General features: G+C 39.6%; 1 pseudogene; it reads right to left on the bottom strand.

Annotated features, from left to right (window-relative positions):
- Positions 1-19,833: 19,833 nt before the first annotated feature.
- On the bottom strand, positions 19,834-20,253 carry LOC108178372 (U6 snRNA-associated Sm-like protein LSm5 pseudogene; annotated as a pseudogene).
- Between the last annotated feature and the right edge of the window lie 3,636 nt (positions 20,254-23,889).

Here is a 23,889-nt window from a genome sequence, read left to right on the forward strand (position 1 = left end):
CCTTTCTTGTACTTACACTGGGCTTAGTGTGTATGTTTTTTTTTTTTTTTTTTTTTTTTTTTTTGGACAGGCAGACAGTGAGAGAGACAGAGAGAAAGGTCTTCCTTCCATTGGTTCACCCCCCAAATGGCCGCTACAACTGGCGCACAGCGCTGATCCGAAGCCAGGAGCCAGGTGCTTCTCCTGCTCTCCCATGCGGGTGCAGGGCCCAAGCACTTGGGCCATCCTCCACTGCACTCCCTGGCCACAGCAGAGAGCTGGACTGGAAGAAGAGCAACCGGGACAGAATCCGGCACCCCATCCGGGACTAGAACCTGGTGTGCCGGCGCCACAGGTGGAGGATTAGCCTAGTGAGCCATGGCGCTGGCCTTAGTTTGTTCTTAATTTCTGGTTACTTTAGGTATAACATTAGAGTATCTATTTATAATATTTCTTGTTTTAAGGCATTTTGCTTCTTTTTTAGGCACATTAGCAGGGAGCTAGATTGGAAGTGGAGCAGCCAGGATTTGAACTGATGCTCACCGGTGTTAGAGGTGGCAGTTTAACCCACTGTATCACAACCCTGGCATTTTTCTTGGTTTTTTTTTTTTTTTTTTTTGATGTAGGCATTTATTGCTATAAATTTTACTCTTGAAACTTCTTTTGTTCCATCTCATATGTTTTGACATGTTGTGTTTCCAATATATTTTGTCTTAAAGAATTTTTAAATTTTTAGTTTAACTTATTCTTTAATTCATTAGTTGTTTAGCAGCATGTTGCTTAATTTCCATACATTTGAGTTTTCCAAAATTTTTCCTATTATTGACTTTTGTTTTCACACTATTTTGGCAGAAAAAATATTCTATATGATTTTAATTTTCTTAAATTTATTAAGACTTTTGTATGGTACAACATATGATTTATCCTAGAAAATGTATGTTTATTTTAGAAGAATGTGCATTCTGTAGCTTTTACATGGAATGTTCTGTATATGGCTTTTAGGTCCATTGCATATAAACATATATTTCAAGTCCAGTGATTCCTTGTTAATTTCCTGTCTGAGTGATCTATCTATTGTTGAGAGTGGCATATTGTGGTTCTCTACTATTTTTTGTATTTCTACCTATCTCTTTTTCGCATCTATTAATATTTGCTTCATATATTTAAGAAATTAATTGTTTCATTATATTTTCTTGATGAATTGGTTTCCTTACCATTATATAAAGACATTTTTGTTCTCATTTTACAGGTTTTGAAAAGGTCTATTTTATCCAATATAAATACAGCTCTCCCTTCTCACCTTTCATTCCTGTTTGTGTGGAAAATTTTTACCACCTGTAATGATTAATTTTAGATGTTAACTCGATTGGATTAAGGGATATCTATATGGCTGGTGAAACATTATTTCTGGACATGTCTGTGAGGGTGTTTCCCGAGGATATTGGTACGTATGTGAGTATATTGAGTGGGGAAGGTCTGCCCTTAATGTGGGGACATCATCCAGGTGGCTGGGGGCCCATGTGAAACAAAGCAGAGGAAAAGCAAATTCATATGCTCTCTTTTCTAAAGGTGTCTAAAGTCACCTTCATTAGCTTGCCTTTGGGTGTTAGAACTCCAGATTCTGAGGCCTTTGGACTGACTCTAGGACTTGCACCAGTAGTCCTCAGGTGCAAAGTGAGAATGAGACCATCATCCTCCCTGAGGCTTTGGGACTTGGATTGAGCCACAGCACCAGCATTTTGCAGTCTTCATTTTGCAGGCAGCCTTACTGCAGGAGGTCTCAGCTTCCAGAATGATGTGAGCCAATTCTCCTAATAAATATTCTCTGTCCTCCTCCACCTTCTCCCTTTCTCTCTCGCTCTCTTACTATTCTTTCTCTTACTCTCTCTCCCTCTTTGGTTCGGTGTTTCTGAAGAACTCTAATATATTAACATGTTCACTTTTTTTTTTTTGACAGGCAGAGTGGACAGTGAGAGAGAGAGAGACAGAGAGAAAGGTCTTCCTTTGCCGTTGGTTCACCCTCCAGTGGCCGCCGCGGCTGGCGCACCGCGCTGATCCGATGGCAGGAGCCAGGTACTTCTCCTGGTCTCCCATGGGGTGCAGGGCCCAAGCACTTGGGCCATCCTCCACTGCACTCCCTGGCCACAGCAGAGAGCTGGCCTGGAAGAGGGGCAACCGGGACAGAATCCGGCGCCCCAACGGGGACTAGAACCCGGTGTGCCAGCGCCGCAAGGCGGAGGATTAGCCTAGTGAGCCGCGGCACCAGCCAGCATGTTCACTTTCAATCTGTGTGGGTCCTTAGGGGTGAGTTGAGCCTCTTGTAGCAGAATATATATGGCTCCTGTTTTGCTTTGCTTTTAAAATCTATTCAGCTGCTCTCTTTTGAATGGACAATTCCATCCACTTACATTCAAGGTAATTACTTTTTGCAAGATTCATTTATTTATTTGAAAGGCAGATTTACAGAGAGGCAGATACAGAGAGTGAGAGCGAGAGAGAGGGAGAGACACAGACAGAGAGGTCTTCCATCCGCTTGTTCACTCCCCAAATAGCTGCAATGGCTGGAGCTGTGCTGATCTGAAGCCAGGAGCCAGGATCTTCCTCCAGGTCTCCCACACAGGTGCAGGGGCCCAACAACCTTGGCCATCTTCTACTGCTTTTCCAGGCCATTAGGAGAGAGCTGGATCGGAAATGGAACAGCTGGGTCTTGAACTGGCATCCACATGGGATATTGGCACTGTAGGCAGTGGTTTTACCTGCTACGCCACAGCGCTGGCCCCACAAGGTAATTATTAATAGGCAAGGACTTGTTAGTAGCATTTTGTTAATCATCTTCTGGTAGTTTTGCAAACCCTTTGTTCCTTCCTTTCTCTCTTGATCATCTCTTCGTTTTTTATTAGATGATTTCATTAGATGATTTTATCTAATTACATGCTTTGATTCCTTACTTTGATCTTTTGTGTATCTACTATAGGTTTCTGCTTCGTGATTATCATGAGGCCTATACAAAACATCTTATAGTTGTAACAGGTTATTTAAAGCTGATAACAAGTTAACTTTTCGTAAAATAACCCTACACTTTTCCTTCATATCCCTCATTTTATGTTTTGATGTCTCAATTTACATTTTTATATTGCATGTGCCTGAAAATTTTATTTTAGCTTTTTTTTATACGTTCATGTTTTAACTTCTGATTTACACATCACCATTAAAGTATTCTGAACTTCATTGAATGCTTACTTTTATCTATGAGCTTTTAACTTTCACATGTTTTTGTATTCTACTTTCCTGGCCTATAATGTTTCTGCTGAGGAATTTGCTAACCTTATTGCAACTCCCTTCTTTTCTTTTCGATGTTGTCAGAATCTTCCCTTTGTCTTTGGTTTCCTAAATTATTTTACTTACTTAATTGCAAGACAGAGAAGAGAGAGAGGGAGAGAGAAAAAGGAGCTCCCACTCCCTGTCTTAGCCTCCAAATATCCGTAATAGCCAGGGCTGGACAAGGAGCTGGGACTGCAATACAGGTCTCTCAAGTAGGTAACCCAATTTCTTGAGCCATCAGTGTTGCCTCCCAGGATTTGCTTTGGCAGGAAGCTAGATTCAGGAGCCAGAGCTGGGAATTGAACCCAGTATACTCCAGTATGGGATGTGAGTATCTTAACTACAAAGCCATTTAGTCCCTGGCTTTGATTTTTGATCATTTGATTATGATATTTCTTTTTGGGTTGAATTTTATTTGAAGACCATTGACTCCTTGTACTTAGATATTTCTGTCTTTCTCCAGATTTAGAAAGATAACTGTTACTATTTATTTAAACAATCTTTATAGTCCTTTGTCTATCTTCCTTCTTTGACTCCTAGATGAGTCAAATATTTGCTCTTCTGATGTTATCTCAGAAGTCTAACTATTCCAAAAAGTTGAAAAGAGGGAACCTTTCCAAACTCATTTTATGAGGCTAGGATTAACCTGGTACCAAAAACAGACAAAACCACAATCAAAAAAAAAAAAAAAAAGAAGAAAGAAAGAAAACTATAGACCAATCTTCTTGTCTTCTTGATTAACATAGAAGCAGCCATTCTCAACAAAATACTCCCAAACTGAGTAAAAAAAAAAAAAAACCCACCTGACAAGATCATCCTTGGATTTATTCAAAGGGTGCAGGGTTCAACATCAGCAAATTAATAAATTCAATACATCATATCAACAAAATGAAGTAAAATTATATCATCTCAATAAATGCATACATAGCATTTTATAAGTTTCAATGTCCATTCATGTCTTAAGTGCTAATTAAATTACATAGAGAAGGTTCATAACTCAACATAATACAAGCTATTTGTAACAACCCACTGCAGATGTTATACTGAGTGGAAAAAGACTGAAAGCTTTTCCTCAAAGGTCTGGAAATAGACAAGGGTGTGTATTCACATATTTTAATTCAATATTGTATTCAATACAGTATCTAATACTGTATTGAAAATCTTAGAACAATTGGACAGGAGAAAGAAAAGGTATATAACAAATAAAAAAGAAGGAAGTCAAATTACCTGTTTTCAGATGACATGATTCTATGTGTAGAAATGCCTAGAGACTAGGGGCCAGTGCTGTAGCACAGTGGGTTATGCCACCATCTGCAGTACCAGCATCCCATATGGGTGCTGGTTCGAGTCCCAACTGCTCCACACCCAATCTAGCTCTGTGCTATTGCATCTGGGAAAGAAGCAGAAGATGGCCCAAGTGCTTGGGCCCCTGCATCCATGTGGGGGACCCAGAGGAAGCTCCTGGCTCCTGGCTCCTGGCTTCATTCTGGTCCAGTCCCAGCCATTGCAGCCATTTGGGAAGTGAACCAGTGGATGGAAGATCTTTCTCTCGTGCACGTGCTCTCTCCCTTTCTCTCTCTTTCAAATGAATAAATAAATCTTTCAAAAAATACCTAGTGATTACACCAAAAGACTATTAGATTTTTAAAAATATTTATTTATTTATTATTTGAAAGGCAGAGTTAGAGAGAGAGAGAGAGAAAGAGAGAGAGAGCACTCTTCCATCCACTGGTTCACTCCCCAAATGGTTGCAATGGCTACAGCTGGGCGGATTTGAAGCCAGGAGCCCTGAGCCTCTTCCAGGTCTCCCATGTGGGTGCAGGGGCCCAAGGATGTGAGTCATCCTCCACTGCCTTCCCAGGCCATAGCAGAGAGCTTGATTGGAAATAGAGCAGCCAGGATCTGAACTGGCACCCATATGGGATGCAGGGCACCTCAGGCAGCAGCCTCACCCACTACACCACAGCGCTGGCCCCTAGACTATTTGATTTGATAAATGAATTTGTCAATGTTACAGGATACAAAAATCAACATAAAAATCTGAATAGCATTTTTATACCCTGATAACAAACTTGTTGTAAAAGAAATTGAAAAGCAATCCCATTAACAATGTGCACAAAAACTAAGGACTAAATTTAGCCAAGAATGTGAAAGTACTCTAGAGTGAAATTACAAAATAGTGATGAAAAAATTGAAGAGCACACACACACAAAATGGAAAGACAGGCCATGTTCACGGTTTAGAAGAATTAATATTTTTAAAATGTCCATCCTACCCAAAGTGTTTTATAGGTTCAGGGCAAATCCAAATACCAATGACATTTTTCACAGAACTAGAGTAAATGAACAGTTTTAAAATTTGTATGGAAGCACAGGAGTCTGTGAATAGCCACAGCAATCTTGAGCCAAAGCACAAAACTGGAAGCATTTCAATACCTGATTTTAAGACACACTATAGAGCTATGTCAACCAAAAAAGCACGGTAGTGACAAAAAAAAACAGGCACACAGACCAATAGAACAGAATAGAGACCCCAGAAATTAATCCAAGCATATACACCCAATTGATCCTCAATAAAACTGTATACTGGATAAATGACAGTATCTTCAATAAATAAGGTTAGGATAAGTGGATACCCATATGCAAAAGATGGATATTGAATTCTTTCACTCTACACAAAAGTCAACTAAATATGGATCAAATGCCTATATGTAAGATATGAAACTACTAGGCCGGCGCTGCGGCTCACTAGGCTAATCCTCCACCTAGTGGCGCCGGCACACCGGGTTCTAGTCCCGGTTGGGGCGCCAGATTCTGTCCCGGTTGCCCCTCTTCCAGGCCAGCTCTCTGCTGTGGCCCGGGAGTGCAGTGGAGGATGGCCCAGGTGCTTGGGCCCTGCACCCGATGGGAGACCAGGAAAAGCACCTGGCTCCTGGCTCCTGCAACCGGATCAGCGCAGTGCGCCGGCCGCAGTGCGCCGGCCGCAGCGGCCATTGGAGGGTGAACCAACGGCAAAGGAAGACCTTTCTCTCTGTCTCTCTCTCTCACTGTCCACTCTGCCTGTCAAAAAAAAAAAAAAAAAAGATATGAAACTACTAGAAGAAAACAGGGGAAACTCTCCAAGATATGCGTATATGCAATGATTTTTTTAGATATGACTGCAAAATCACATGCAAAATGAGTAAGACTAGAGGAATTACATCAAAGTAAGAAGCTTCCACACAGCAAAGGAAGCAAACAGTCAACAGAGTGAGGAGACAACTGGATGCATGGAAGAAAATATTTGTAAAATATGAAGTCTGACAAATGATTAGCATCCAGAATATTTGGGGGACTCAAAATCCTTAACAATAAGAAACAAAAAATTCAGTTAAGAAATGGACAAAGGACCTGAATAGACATTTCTCAAAAGAAGAAATACAAATTCCATCAAATATATGAAAAAAATGTTCAGTATTCCTACACATCAAGGAAATGCAAACCAAAGCTATAATAGGAAATTCTCATTCCAGGTAGAATAGACATTATAAAAAGGACACAAAAATAAATGCTTATGAGAAGGTGGAGAAAAGAGAACGCTTACATACTGTTGGTGGGAATGTAAATTATTGTAGCCATTACTGACAGTGAAATGGAGATTTTTCAAAAAACTAGAACTAGGTCTACCATATCACCCAGTTATCTGCGTCTGGTTATTTATCCAAAGGAAGTGAAATCTGTTATCAAAGAGTCAACTGTACTCCCATGTTCATTGCAGCACTATTCACAAAGCTGAAATATGAAATCAGCATAGATGTCTATTGATAGATTAATAAACAGTGATGTTTTATATACACAGCAGAATATTATTTAATCATTAAAAAAGAATGAAATCCTGGAGCCAGTACTGTGGTGTAGTAGGCTAAGCCTCTACCTGCAGCACCAGCATTCCACATGGGTGCCTGTTCATGTCCCGCTGCTGCTCTTCTGATCCAACTCTCTGCTATGGTCTGGGAAAGCTGTAGAAGATGGCCCAAGTGCCGGGGCCCATGCACCTGCATAGGAGACCCAGAAGAAGCTCCTGGCTCCAGCTCTTGTGGCCATTTGGGGAGTGAACCAGCAGATGGAAGACCTCTCTCTCTCTTTCTCTCTCTCTCTCTCTCTCTCCTTATCTCTGCCTGTAACTCTACCTCTCAAATAAATAAATAAAATCTTTTTAAAAATAAAATAAATTTTCAGAAAAGAATGAAATCCTGACATTTGCGGCAAAGTGGACAGAACTGGAGATCACTGTGTTAAGTTAAATTAGTCAGACACAGGAAGAGAAATACCATATGTTATCTCTCATATGTAGAAACTAAAATAAAATGTTGATCTGAAATTAGAATAATGATTACTGGAAGCTGGCAAGGGCAGGGGGAAGGCAGACAGGATAGCATGTAGTAAAACACAGTTATCTAGAATTAGTGAGTTCTAGTGCTACATAGCACCGTGGGATGATTCTAGTTCACAGTCATGTAGCATATATCCAGAGCAAAGGAGCTGGCAGGCACCAAACATGGGCGAAGGGTGGAAAGGTTCAGTTGCTGATGGTTTGATTTGATCAGTTTACATTGTAGGTATATGTTGAAACATTGCACTCTGCTCCATTTTAGTGTACAAATATTACATGTTAATCAAAGCATTGAAAAACTAACATAAAGAGGAAAATAGCCAGTCCCAGTTTTCCCGTGTTGAGCCCAAATGGCAGGGCATTTATACCCGATGTTAGCAAATCATTGGCTATGGGATGCTTTGGGAAGGGCATGACCGTGGTATAAGCATTCTCTATAGCTGAGGCAGAACCCACAAGGTCTCACAGCGGACAGCTACCTATAGACAGCACTTCTAGCAGCTGGGGCAAAAGTCCTTCTGCTAAGGGGTCTGTGTAGTGTGTCCTCACAGTGGGCAAGGCAGTACTCAAAACATTAAGCAGATGTCTCCTCCTCGTGATTATCAATAGGCATTAGCTCTACTTTATCATGTACTATTTGGTTTCAAATTAAACCACCCACATTAAACAAGCAGCTAAAGTAAACCTAATATTGGTTGCTGTGTCTTCCCTTTTGCCAAAAGGAAGAAACTGCCTTATAGGTTCCCTTTAAATAAGTTATTTAATTAATTTCTTTCTTTCTATTAGTGATACTGTTAGTATCATGATTAACCACACTTGATCATGATCTTCTCCTGAACATTTCTAATCAATTAGCACTTGGCAACTAGCCTTGCATTTCTTGTTTTGTTTTAGGGTAAAATACACTATCTCGGTCCATTCAGGCTGCCATCATAAATTATCTTAGACTGGATGATTTATAAACAGTAGAAATGTGTTGCTCACAGCTCAGGAGTCTGTCAAGTTTAAGATCAAGGCACCAGCAGATTCAGTGATGGGTGAGGACTCTCGGCTTCATGGGTGGTGCCTTCTTCGGATTCTTGTATGGTGGAAGAGATGAACAAGATCCCTCAGGCCTCTCATGGGCACTGATCCCATTTATAAGTGTGGAGACCTCGTGGCCTAATCACCTCCCAAAGGCTCAGTATAAAAATAGCATCACAATGCAGATTAGGTTTCAGTGTATAAAGTTTAGGGGAGGGGACACAAACATTTAGGCCATAGCGTACAAGTAACATTAAACTGACCATTTTAACCATTTAAAAGTGTATAATTAGGCCGGCACTGTGGCTCAATAGGCTAATCCTCCACCTAGTGGCGCCGGCACACCGGGTTCTAGTCCCGGTCGGGGCGCCGGATTCTGTCCCAGTTGCCCCTCTTCCAGGCCAGCTCTCTGCTGTGGCCCGGGAGTGCAGTGGAGGATGGCCCAAGTGCTTGGGCCCTGCACCCCATGGGAGACCAGGACCTGGCTCCTGCCTTCGGATCAGCGCAGTGTGCCAGCCGCAGCGTGCCAGCCGTGGTGGCCATTGGAGGGTGAACCAATGGCAAAAGGAAGACCTTTCTCTCTGTTTCTCTCTCTCTCTCTCTCTATCCACTCTGCCTGTCCAAAAAAAAAAAAAAGTGTATAATTCAGTCACACACATGGTGTGACAATATCACCACTATCTAGTTTCACATTTTTTAAAAAACTTCGTACCCCTTAAGTCATTTCTCCCCATCACCCACTTCCCCTAGTCTTTGGCAACCAGTAATCTGCTTTCTGTCCTATGAATTTGCTTAGTATGGATATTTCTTTTTTTTTAAGATTTACTGATTTATTTGAAAGTCAGAGTTACACACACAGAGGGAAGGAGAGTTAGAGAGAGAGAGAGAGAGAAAGAGAGATATCGTTCATCTGCTGATTCACTCCCCTAACTGGCCACAATAGCCGGAGCCGTGCCAATCCGAAGCCAGGAGCCAGAAGCTTCTTCCGTGACCCCATGCATGTACAGGGGCCCAAGGACTTGGGCCATCCTCTACTGCTTTCCCAGGCCATAGCAGAGAAGTGGATCAGGAGTGGAGCAGCCGAGACACAAACTGGTGCCCATATGGGATGCCAGCACTGTAGGTGGCAGCTTTACCTGCTACATCACACTGCTGGCCCCTGGATATTTCAAATAAATGGAATCATACAACACAAGTGTTTGTCCTTTGGTAGCTGACCTATTTCACTTGGTGTATCACTCCTTTCCTTTTAACGGATAACTAACATTCCATTGTATGGATTTATAGTATTTTGTTCATCTATTCATAAGGTGGGCATTTGGATTATTTCCATCTTTTAGCTATCATGATAGTGATGTTATGAACATGGTTGTACAAGTTTTGGTTTGAGCACCTGCTTTCCATTCTTTTGAGTATATACCTAGGAATGGAATTGCTGAGTCATAGCGTTGCTCTCTTTAACTTTTTGGAGAACTGCCAAACATGCTCCATGTTTTGAAAAGGGCTTCCTGTTGATGCTGTCATGCAAGGATGACTTTGAAATGTCCTCACTGCCTCCAGTCCTCCTTCCAATAGTTCTACTTATTGTCACCGCACATCTTCTTAAAATAAAGCTTATATTGATTCACTCTCTAAACACCATCTAGGCCTTCCCTTTAATTCCAGAGTAATATTCTAATGTTTATCTTGGCCTGTAAACCCTCCACATTCTCATTCTAGACTTAAATCTTTCAGTTCATTCTCCAAGCCCACCAAGACAAACTGGTTCTCTTGTGCTGTGCACACATTTTGTGTTTCGCTAGTCCTTGCTGTTTTCTTGAAATGTTTCCTTTTTCTACCCTCAATCATGGCAAAGTTATAACCTAAACATGATTTAATCATCCACTACAAAGCCATGTTCTTTCTTGTTTCTCCTACCTCTGACCTTCTACATTATTAAGATCAGGTTGGAATTTTCCGTTATTTGATTACAGAATGTTGTGAAACTTCTGGAAAAAAGAAACTCTTCTTTGAAAAAGAGTATACGGCTTTAAAGGAGATGAGATTTCTAGGGATTGAATGATTCCATGTGAAAAACATAAAGACAACCACAATCTTAAATTAATGTTAGAGGTTCAGATAACTTAAGTTCTGATTTTTTTTTTTGCAGAATCTTTTGAAAAGAAATAGATTTCTGAATATACATGCCAACTCTAAGAAAATTTTTTCTGTTTAGGTAGGTAATACAATAATAGCAACTGGAAGTTCTACTATGTCACATTTAAATTTGACTAACAAAGGCCTGAGAGATAATTTGAGATTGGATTCTCTGAATAGAGAGACCAGGATCTTGATTGGTCTGGCTTTGGAATCCTAAATGTGATTGTCCAAATCAGAGATATGTTTTCTTTATTTTTTTATTTTATTTTACTTTTTTTTTTTTTTTTTGACAGGCAGAGTGGACAATGAGAGAGACAGAGAGAAAGGTCTTCCTTTTGCCGTTGGTTCACCCTCCAATGGCCGCTACGGCCGGCGCATTGCGCTGGTCCTAAGGCAGGAGCCAGGTGCTTCTCCTGGTCTCCCATGCGGGTGCAGGGCCCAAGCACTTGGGCCATCCTCCACTGCCTTCGCAGGCCATAGCAGAGAGCTGGCCTGGAAGAGGGGCAACCGGGACAGAATCCGGCGCCCCGACCGGGACTAGAACCTGATGTGCCGGTGCCGCAAGGCAGAGGATTAGCCTGTTGAGCCACGGCGCCGGCCAGAGATATGTTTTCTTTTAAACACAGAGAAATGAGTTATGGTATGAGAGCCAGCCTGTCTACAAAGGAATATGGTTCAAAATATATAAGAGATTTCAAGGCAGGGATTTGGCACAACAGTAAAGCCACCCCTTGGGACAACCATATTCTATATTGGAGTCCCTGTTTAAGTCCTGGCTCCTCTGCTTCTGATCCAGCCTCCACCTAATCTACAGCCAGGGAGACATCAGATGATGCTCAAGTACTTGGATTCCTGCTACCCACGTGGGAGACCTGGACAGAGTTTCAGGCTCCTGGCTTCAACCTAGCACACTCTGGCTACTTCCAGTGTTTGGAAAGTGAAATATCAGATGGAAGATCTCTCCGTCTCTGTGCTTTTCAAATAAAATTAAAATAAACAAGATACAAATTTTAGAGAAGTCTGCTTCTTTTCCTCTTTTCCATCATTAAGGAGGAGCACGCCTAAACTTGATCCCCCTTCCTTCAAATGCCCAGTGCATGCATTTTTGTTTATTTTCACAACTGATATTATTTTACTTGGAACTTGGTGATGTATTAGTACTTCAGGCTTCTTAACTGGTACGCATATTTACATCTTCTGCACTATTTTTATCTCTGGCCACTGGGCTTTTCATGTGAACATGCTCCTTTTCAAAGAGTCTTTGTTAATAGAAGTTTGGCATCCATAGCAACTTCTTTACTATCTAAAGGAGTCTTTGGTGATTGTCATCTAGCTTTTCATTATCCTGATTTTGTAGCTTTCCCTGCCATCAGGTGTTGGTTGATGCCAGGTGTTGAGAGTAGCTTAGAGGGAACGAACCCAGGGAAATGTGTGGGCGCGACCCAAACATTCAAAGGAAATGTAAGTGGGAAATTGAATACAGGCCGATAGCAAACACAGATTTTGTTTCACAGAGGATTACTTTAGGAACTGGGCAATACATGCTCCTCTTGGGGGAGTAAGAGACTAAGGCAGAGATTGACAAGGGTGGATGTTATCTAAAGATTTCAATAATAGCTGAGTGAGAAAGGGCAAGTTACCATTAGAACAGTGTAGTAGTGAGCATGTACTTTCACTTCATCTTGCTGTGTATTAAAGTGGCTTAACTATCTGTGTAAATACATATCGTTTTTTTTGCTTAACTAGTAACAAATTGTATATATTTTATTCCAACGTAAGTTGTACCTCTTTCATCTCTGCCTTGGTGGAACAAATATAGTGCCTGGACACCATTCTGTACCTTGTTAACCAAGTGCCTGGGGACCATTTACTGTACTTCTCTGAACTTAGCTTCCTTGGTGTCCAAGTAGAAATCATTCTATTTTGAGTCCACTGTTTCTGTATTGTTAGTACCTTCTTGAGGATTGGGCTGCCTACTGGTTTCTGCTTTCACTGGCCCTGCCCCTCTATTGGCACCCTCAACCTGACCCTTAGCCTCACTTGGTTCCTCTCCATCTTTCAGCCATCGCTTTTACGTTTGCACCAGATTCAAACCAGAGCCATTTGTGTGGGATTAATTCTACTGCTTTAAACCAGGGTTTTATGTGCCTGGGGTAGAGCCCTAGCTTCTCATGCATCGTAAAGCTAAGGTGGCCTTCTTGTTCGTTTGGATTATCGTTAAATATTTGAGTGAGTTTCTGCCCCAGTTAGCTCTTCAGAATTCAAGTTCCACATTGGGCAGTGGCATTTAACCAAATCTCTGTGAAAAGGATTCTAACAGCCTTTTCTGGTGGGGGTTGGGGAGGCTAAGATGGGGGCTGGATCCTATGCTCTCCAATCCCAAGAGTTTGTTCCACTTCCGCCGCTGAAATCCCAGGCTGCTACCTCTTCTGATTTTGTATTTTCTACCTCCGTACCCCTCCCCACTTGAATTGGCCAAATTTCAATGCCAGTCTGAATCAGTAGTGAGTTTTTCATTTGAACATTAATTTATTACTCCATGACCCAACTCTGTAACTGGATCCATTCCTCCTCCCATCCCACCTGGATTCAGGTCCCAGTATATGCTAAGACCAAGGTCATACAATCATCAACACTACTAAATTCATCCAGGTATTATATCTCTTTAAAAATTCACATAAATTATATTCCGTGTAATACCCTATGGAACTATTTGCTGCCTACTGTATTATGTATGTGCTTCTTTTAAAATCTTCTAATTATCTAATTTTGTGACAATCATTCTAGTTTGTTACTGAGTTTCAAATTCCATTTTATTTTAGAGCCCTAGGAAATTGCTCAAGTTGCTTTAATTAGTATCAATTTGGTTGTCAAATTTTAAAGATGAAGCCATTGTGTATCAGCATTATTTCAAACTAGGGCCTTAAAATTAGCTGGGATTTTTCAAGAATCACTCATTATGACCTAATTTTAAAGTTATTTTTAAATGTAACATTAAAAAAGAATTATTAATATGTCTGTATTTTATCTCTTTGGGCTACAGTACCTCAAAGTTCTATAAAAAGTTAATTGCTAGCTGAAGGTATCACTTTCCACTGTGTAAAGTGTGATGTCAGTGCTATTGTCGGTATTGGAAGAAGTACAGATTAAGCAATTCAAAAGTAATTTATGCTTGTCTTTGGGATGCTTTTGCCTTTGAGTTAGAATATGAGTGAGTCTGATATCAAGGGAATTCATGTCAAAATAATGAAGCCATATTATAAAGATCTCAAATCAGGGAGCTAATGAGTTCCATTATTCTGTTTCTTCTTCCTATTTGTATTACTTTTTCTTTTTTGTTCTTTTTGTTTTTGCTTTGAGTTGTTCTCCTAGGTTGAAGGGAACAAATGAAGTTGAACTTCATACCTCTTTGGTATATTAAAGTATTGAACCAAGATGTTAAATCCTGAGTCTGCGAAGAATAGCAGATTTTAGAACTTGTTGAAATAAGGATTCTTAGATCTGTATTGGGTTATGTGGATAAGCTATCAAATAACAACCACTGAAGAAATTCAGGAAAGAAATGAACAGGTAGATTATATCATGTAAAAATACTGTAGAAAATTTGTAAAAGGAACATTGAGGGACAACTGGCCAAGCATTATGTTAGCTTAGAATATACCTCTGCATTGTAGGCTATGGGGATCCAGGTAAAATGGGGAAAACCATGAAATGAAAACTAGTGTCTTTGAAAATTAGGGCATCTTTGGGGTCCTGATATGTCAGGAACGCGAATATATTTTAAAAAACAAATGCTCTTTTGCATCATTTCAGAATAGTTTCTCATGTACACTTTCATTCATTACTCAACAGCAGCAAGCAAAAAAATAGATACCTTGAAATTAAAATAATGCAATTTGACAGTAACAGCAAATGTTTCTTTTCGTAATTAATGCTTAACACTCTACCCAGCAAGCTTAGTTCCCCACAAAACTTCTCAATGTAAGGCAGCAGTTGGTTATATTTTGTTTCCTTCTCCGTCTGGACTATACATGCCTTAAGGCCAATTGCTGTCATTATAGTCCTTTGACAGTCTCTAGGAATAATACTTTGTACATAGGAGGTGCATTCTTTTCAATGAATGAAGGCGTGAATGATGAAAACATGCATACTCTGGATGCCCCCAAATAATAACGTAGTGATCTGATCGTTTTGGACATTTTAATGCCCCTCCAAATGGTTTCTTTCTTGTTGTGTCATCTGCATGTAATAGTCATGACAATTGTTATTTATTTTATTTATGCTGCATCTCCTTTACCAAAAAGTGTTTGAGATGATCTCAAAATTACATTAATGACTGTGCCACATCTGTCAACAAAAGTTTGTTATTTAATAAGGGAAATAATTTGAGTAGTGTCTGGTGGCTTTAGCTACTCCCACATTATTACTTCAAATAAACATCTCCCTTAAAAGAAGGGTCATTTTTGTACCTCCCCTCCTTCCATTATCCTTAATAGAAATATACTTTAATTGGTTACAAATATAAATGGCATACTAGTTTCTAAGTAATTCAGTATCCAGGTTTCTTTGATGTGCACTTATGCAGAAAATGTATATATCTTTATATATACATTTTGAGGCTCATAAATCACTTCCTTCAAAAGAGAGAGAGAGAATTGATTGCATCTGTGTGTTCCCTTCCCGAATGCCTGTAGTGGCTGGGTGGCAAGGGGTGAGGTGACAGGGCAGAAGTCAGGAGCTGAGAACTCAATCCAAGTTTTCCGTGTGGCTGGCAGGAACACAATTACTCCACTCATCACTGCTGCCTCCAAGGGTCTGCCGTGGCAGGATGTTGCTGTCAGGGCCCATAGTTGGTAATCAAGTCCAAGGTACTCCAGTATAGTCTAAGCATCCTAATTGCTGTGCTACACATACCCAATTCTAGTTTTTTCTTTATGCTTCTTTATTATTTCAAAATATCTACATTGGATCCTTATGATACAATTAGAAAAATGCGTTGTACCTTTTTGCCCTGCTGCTTTCTCAAGGTGTCTCATCTATCCTTTCTTTTACTGCTGAACTTGAAAAAGCAGCCCAAATACATGGCTGTCACTTTTTCCACTGCCCACTCACTCTTTAGTCCTCTCCACTCTGGTTCACCTCTCTAACAAAACTGCTTTTCAAAGGTCACTGTTGTCCAATCCTAAGATTAGGCTCTCTTCTGGGCTTATGTTTCTGGAACTCCTTTGCTAACATCCTTAACACAGTGTCCAGCAATCAATCAACTCTTCATTTAGTTTAATGCTTTGTTCCCCCAAGCATTTGTTTATAATTATTGATTAAATGAATAAAGTCTTTATCTGTATAAATGATTGCATCATAATTGAAAGTTAGACTGATTTTTACTAATGGTTACATCTGGTTTATCTGTTGCTAATATGGCACAAGCAATTTCAGCATTCTCTTTGAAGATTTTCACTCACATGTAGGGTATTTTAGAATTTTAACTTTCATTTGTTGTTCTTCCTGGCCATGCTCAGTAACATAACCATTCATCCAAAATACAGTTTTCTGGCAGGCAAATGACTAGATAGTCTGAGTACACTAAAGTAGGACAATTTCCCTGCTCTATAAGAAATCAGGCTGGCAGCCAAATGAAACTCAGGGACATAAGAAGCTAGGACCTGAATTAAGGAGCCTTGAGATCACATGAAATTAGTCATGTCTCAACTTTATCCACTGCCCTTTCCCCAAGTTCATCGTCTGTAACATTCCCTGGTGAGAGTCTGTATCGATTCTCTGATTCTGCATTCCCCATTCTTTGCCTAGCTCTGTGTCCCAGCCCACTGACCTGGACAGCTGTGTCCAATTTCCCCTACTGGCAATTCCCAAAATGGTCCCACCTGGCCACTGCCTGGGCTGATGGCACAAAAGATGTTAAGCCTTGGTCAGGAAATAGCTTCAGCTCTGTTATCTGTATTTAGGCTGATGGCAATGAAGCCAACCGATATTTTTAAAGGCCTACTGTATGCCAGACACTTTCAAAATAACAGCTTTGAAACAGAAATCACATAGCAAGGGCAGGTGTTTGGCACAGTGATAAGACCCAGCCTGTGGTGCCCAGATTCCATGTTGGAGTGCCTGGTCTGAAGTCCCACCTCTGCTTGCTGTTCCAGCTTCCTGCTAATGCACACCTGGGAGGCAATAGGTGATGGCTCAAGTATTTGAGTCCCTGCCACCTGTGTGGAGACCTGGATTGAGTTCCAGCTCCTACTTTTGTGTTGGCCCAGCCCTTGCTGTTGTGCGGGTTTTTGGCTGTGAACCATCAGAAGGAAATTCTATCTGTGTGTGTCTCACTGCCTTTCGAAAAACAAAATCACATACCATAAAACTTACCCTTTTAGAGTCTGTTCAATGGTTTTTAATTGGTTTGTGTAGTTTTTTTTTTTTTTAATTTGAGGAGTTTTATAATCAAACCTCTTATCTAACTTTAGGATATTTTCATCACTCTAAGAGTAAATCTCATACTCATTAGCATTCATTCTCTCCATTCTTCCCTCTCCTAAGTCCCTGGAAACTACCAATATACTTTCTGTCTCTATGGATTTGTCTGTTCTAGACATTTCATATAAATGCGGTTGTATATAGCCTATTGTGTCTGGCCTTTTAAACTTAATATTTTCTTTTTTTTTTTTTAAAGATTTATTTTATTTGAAAGCCAGAGTTACACAGAGAGAAGAGAGGCAGAGTGAGAGAAAGGTCTTCCATCCGATGGTTCACTACCCAATTGGCCGCAACGGCCGGAGCTGCGCCGATCCAAAGCCAGGAACCAGGAGCTCCTTCCGGGTCTCCCACGCAGGTGCAGGGGCCCAAGGACTTGGGCCATCTTCTACTGCTTTCCCAGGCCACCGCAGAGAGCTGGATCAGAAGAGGAGCAGCCAGGACTAGAACCAGCGCCCATGTGGGATGCCGGTGCTCCAGGCCAGGGCGTTAACCCGCTGCGCCACAGCGCCGGCCCCTAAACTTAATATTTTCAATGTTCATCCATGTTGTAGTTTGTATCAGTACTTCATTTAGTCGTATAGCTTAGTAATATTCCATTTAATGGATTGGATTTTATTTATCTGTTTATTAGTTGATAAGAAATTTTAATTTTTATATATAATACTGCTATGAACATTTGTGTACAAGGGTTTCTGTGGACTTAATTTTCAATTCTTTTCAGTGTATATCTAGGAGTGAAAATGATGATTATATTTAATTTTTTTCTATTTAAAGTTTTTTATTAACATGCAATACTTATAAGTTTTTATGGGGTACAGTACAATATTTCAAAATAGCATAAACCAATCAAGCCATACAACCAAGCCTTATCCTACTCATTCTTTTTTTTAACTTTTATTTAATGAATATAAATTTCCAAAGTACAGCTCATGAATTATAATGGCTTTTCCCCCCCATAACTTCCCTCCCACCCGCTACCCTCCCCTTTCCTGCTCTCTCTCCCCTTCCATTCACATCAAGATTCATTTTCAATTATCTTTATATACAGAAGATCAATTTAGTATATATTAAGTAAAGATTTCAGCAGTTTGCACCCACATAGAAACACAAAGTATAAAATACTGTTTGAGTACTAGGTATAGCATTAAATCACAATGTACAGCACATTTAGGACAGAGATCCTACATGAGGAGTAAGTGCACAGTGACTCCTGTTATTGATTTAACAAATTGACACTCTTGTTTATGGTGTCAGTAATCACCCTAGGCTCTTGTCATGAGCTGCCAAGGCTATGGAGGCCTTTTGAGTTCGCCGACTTCAATCTTATTTAGACAAGGCCATAGTCAAAGTGGAAGTTCTCTCCTCCCTTCAGAGAAAGGTACCTCCTTCTTTGATGACCTGTTCTTTCCACTGGGATCTCACTCACAGAGATCTTTCATGTAGGTTTTTTTTTTTAGAATAAAAAAGGGAGAGAACGATCCAACATGGGAAGCGGGATACACAGCAGACTCATAGAATGGCAGATGTCCTAAATAGCACTCTGGCCTCAGAATCAGCCCTTAAGGCATTCAGATCTGGCTGAAGAGCCCATGAGAGTATTTTAGGCATGGAAAGCCAAGACACTGTTGCAAAACGAACAAACAAACAAGCAAAAACCTATTCTACTCATTCTTTGTGTTTGTAATCACTCAGCTCCTCTCTTTCAGCTATTATTTTTTTAAGATTTATTTATTTGAAAGGCAGAATGACCAAGAGAGAGAAAAGCAGAGAGAGACAGACAGAGAGACAGAGAGATGGAGAGCAAGACAGCAAGAGCAAGAGAGTGAGAGAGATATGTTCCAGCTGCTTGTTCACTCCCCAGATGGCTGAGCCAGTATATCTACCCAGGTCTGCCACATGGACGGTAGGGGCCCAAATACTTGGAATATGTTTTGCTGCCTTCCTAGGCATATTAGCAGGAAGCTGGATTAGAAATGGAGCAGCTGGGACTTGAACTGGCACTCTACTATGCAATGCTGGCGTAGGGAGCAGCAGCATAACCTGCTGCGCCACAATGCAGGCCTCAATATGTTTAATTTTTGAGGAACTTTCCAACTTGTTTTGCAACAAAGCTGCATCATTTGCATTTTTCCAGTAGTTTATTTGAATTCTTAATTTCTCTTTTTTTGCCAACACTTATTATTTTTCATTATTTTTATTATGATTACTTATTGGGTGTGAAATAGTATCTTAATGTTCTTTTGATTTGATTTGCTGATGAATAATATTGAACATGTTTCCATATGCTTTTTGTAAATTTGTTGGTCTTCCTTGGAGAAATTTTTATTTAGATCTTTTTTTTTTTTAACCAAAGAAATCTTTATTGTTTTAGTTTACAAAAAAACAAACTCTTTTCTTCTTTTTCCAAAATAATAATGATTAACTTATAAAATGGGTATACAATATATCTTCAAAGCATTTCCTTTTAATGGGAAACTTAGCTTTATGGGATTTAAACATTAAAAAGTAAAAAAAAAAAAAAAACCTGTGTTGTTGCCACCAGAAGACAACACAGAATCTAGCGTAAGTCAAGGAAATCTGCTCACACATCAGGCCCTTCTCCTCCTGGGGCCAGCATTGTTATATTATTTCCATTTAGCAAACTCTGATCTAATTTAGTGATCCTTTTTCCTTCTGCTGTGATTTCAAATTCAGTGACATTTCCAATACCAAATTGACAAAGTCATTGAAGCCAAGAAGAAGAGTGCCAACAATTTTCTTATCACTCTTCATCACAATGTGAATTCTGGATCCTATACATTTATCCACAAGCTGTAGCAGCAGCAGCTGTGATGGGCTGGTAGTAGCATTAGCCACCATGGCTATGCTGGAATTTCTATTTAGATCTTTTGCCCATTCACTAATTGGGTTATTTCTTTTTTATTGTTGGATTATGAATTCTTTTAATATATTCTTGATACTAGATCTTTATCAGCTATTTGATTTACAAATATTTTCTCCCATTCTGTGCATTGTATTTTCAGTTTTGATGGTATCCTTGAAGGACGAAAGCTTTTCATTTTGTTGATATCTAGTTTACTTTTTACTTTTGTTTCTTGTGTTTTTTATATCCTATAACAGAAATAATTGCCTAATTCAGAGGCATGAAGATTCATGCCTATATTTTCACCCAATATTTTTATAGGTTGATTTCTTACATTTAGGTCTATGATCTATTTTCAGTTAACTTTTGTATATTGTGTGAGGGAGGAGCTAAACTTACTCTTTTGTGTGCATATATTCAGTGGTTCCAGCACCATTTGTTCATTGATTATCCTTTTCCATTGAGTTGTATTGCACTCTTGTCAAAATTAATTGATCTCAGATAGAAGAATTTTTTCCTAAGCTTTCAATTCTATACCATGATCTTTCTATATATCCATATGTCAATATTGTACCATTTTGATGGCTTTGTGATAAATTTTGAAATCAGGAAATGCGAGTCCTTCAACTTTGTTCTTTTTAGAGAGTGTTTTGATGATGCAGGATTTCTTATATTTCCATATGAATTTTAGGATAATTTTGGTAATTTCTGCACAAGGCCAGCGCCATGGCTCACTTGGCTAATCCTCTATCTGTGGCGCTGGCACCCCGGGTTCTAGTACTGGTTGGGGCACCGGGTACTAGTCCTGGTTGCTCCTCTTCCAGTCTAGTTCTCTGATGTGGCCCCGGAGGGCAGTGGAGGATGGCCCAAGTGCTTGGGCCCTGCACCTGCATGGGAGACCGGGAGAAAGCACCTGGCTCCTGGCTCCGGATCAGTGCAGAGCCGGCTGTGGTGGCCATTAGGGGAGTGAGCCAATGGAAGGAAGACCTTTCTCTATGTCTCTCTCTCTCTCTCTCTCTCTCTCTCTCTCTCTCACTGTCTAACTCTGCCTGGCAAAAAATAAAGCAATAAAAAAATTTAAAAAAAATTTCTGCACAAAAAAGCTAACTGGGACTTTTATATCAATTTTGTTAATCTGTAGATCTTTGAAGAATATTGCCATCAAAACAGTATTAACAGTTTCACCAGTAAGTATGATGGTAGCTGTGAGCTTTTCATGGATGATCTTTGTCACTGAGGAAATTCTCTTTTGTTATTCTAGTTTATTGAGTATTTTTATTAAGAAAGGATGTTAAATATGTCAGATTTTGTGTGTCATTATTTTTGTGCTATCAACAGATTAAAATAAATTACATTCATTACACACACTTATTAGTACTTGATTTTTGGATATTAATCTGATCTTGCATTCCTGAGATATGTCTTGGTCATGGTGTGTAATCCTGTTATTATATTGCTGGATTTCACCTATGTGGTATTTTATTGAGGGTTTTAACATCTATATTCATAGCGAATATTGGTCTGTAGTTTGCTTCTCTGATATCTGTCTGTAAATGAGGTTAATACTTCACATGAGGTTAATACTGGACCTGTAGAATTACAAGGAAATTTCCCTCCTCTTCTATTTTTAAACAAGAGTTTGTGAAGAATTGATATTGATTCTTCTTTAAAAGTTGAGTGGAATTCACTGATGAAGCATCTGGTCCTGAGCTTTTTCTGTGAGAATTATTTTAAAAAAATTACTTAGTTATTTTAAAGTCAGAGAATCTTCTGCTGGTTCACTCCCCAGATGGCCACAATGACCAAAGCTAGACCAGGATGAAACCTCATTCAGGAGCTTCATCTAGGTATCCCATGTGGGTGGCAGGGACCCAAACACTTGGGCCATGTTCCACTGTTTTTCCCAGGCCATTAGCAGGGAGTTGCACGAGAAGTGGAGCAGCTGGGACAGGAACCGGTGCTGATATGGAATGTCGGTACCTCAAGTGGCAGCTTTACCTGCTATACCACAACACAGGCCCATAAGGAGTTTTTAAAACTAATAAATATCTTTACTTGTTATGGTTCTATTCAGGTTTTCTATTTATTCATGAGTCAGTTTTTATCATTTATATTTCTAAGGATATAGACATTTCATCTAGGCAGCTGCAATTATTGGCAAACAATTCTTCATTTCTTTCTAGTCCTTTTATTTTCTGTAAGGTAGAGAGACATCACCTTATTATTCCTAATGTTAATAATTTTTGTCTCTTTATTTTGCACTATAGCTAACAGTTTGGAGATTTTGTTGATCTTACCAATGTCTTGTTTTGCTGTTTTTCTCTACTGGATTCTGATTTTCTGTTTAGCTTGTATTCACAGTATTCTTTTCTTTCAACTTTTATTTAATAAATATAAATTTCCAAAGTACAACTTTTGGATTATAGTAGCTTTTGTCCCCATAACCTCTCTCCCACCCGCAACCATTCCCATCTCCCACTCCCTCTCCCATCCCATTCTTCATCAAGATTCATTTTTAATTATCTTTAAATACAGAATATCAACTTAGCATATACTAAGTAAAGATTTCAACAGTTTGCACCCACACAGATACACAAAGTAAAAAGTACTGTTTGAGTAGCAGTTTTATTGTTAATTCCCATAGTACAACACATTAAAGACAGAGATCCTACATGGGGAGTAGGTGCACAGTGACTCTCGTTGTTGATTTAACAATTGACACTCTTATTTATGACGTCAGTAATCACCCGAGGCTCTTGTTATGAGTTGCCAAGGCTATGGAAGCCTCTTGAGTTCACCAACTCCGATCTTATTTAGACAAGGTCATAGTCAAAGTGGAAATTCTCTCCTCCCTTCAGAGAAAGGTACCTCCTTCTTTGATGGCCTGTTCTTTCCGCTGGGATCTCACTCATAGACATCATTCATTTAGGTCTTTCTTTTTTTTTTTTTTTTTTTGCCACAGAGTCTTGACTTTCCATGCACGGGTTTTTTAGCTGGATCCAAATGCCTTAAGGGCTGATTCTGAGGCCAGAGTGCTGCTTAGGGCATTTGCCATTTTACGAGTCTGCTATGTATCCCGCTTCCCATGTTAGATCATTCTCTCCTTTTTAATTCTATCAGTATTAGCAGATACTAGTCTTTTTTATGTGATTCCTTTGACACTTATTCCTATCATTATGATCAATTATGAACTTAAACTGATCACTGTGACTAGCAAGATGGCATTGGTACATGCCACCTTGATGAGATTGAATTGGAATCTCCTGGCATGTTTCTAGCTCTACCATTAGGGGTAAGTCAGAGTGAGCATGTGCCAAATTGTACATCTTCTCCCTCTCTTATTCCCACTCTTATATTTAACAGGGATCACTTTTCAGTTAAATTTAAACACCTAAGAATAATTGTGTGTTAATTAAAGAGTTCAACCAATAGTATTAAGTAGAACAAAAAATACTAAAAGGAATAAAGTAGTAAGTTGTTCCTTGACAGTCAGGACAAGGGCTGATCAAGTCATTGTTTCTCATGTCCATTTCACCTCAACAGGTTTCCTTTTAGGTACTCAGTTGACATTGATCAGGGAGAACATATTATATTTGTCCCTTTTGGATTGGCTTATTTCACTCAGCAAGATGTTTTCCAGATTCCTCCATTTTGTTGCAAATGACTGGATTTCATTGTTTTTACTGCTGTATAGTATTCTATAGAGTACG

The sequence above is a fragment of the Oryctolagus cuniculus genome, chromosome 12, assembly GCF_964237555.1.
Source record: "Oryctolagus cuniculus chromosome 12, mOryCun1.1, whole genome shotgun sequence".
Taxonomy (NCBI): Eukaryota; Metazoa; Chordata; class Mammalia; order Lagomorpha; family Leporidae; genus Oryctolagus; species Oryctolagus cuniculus.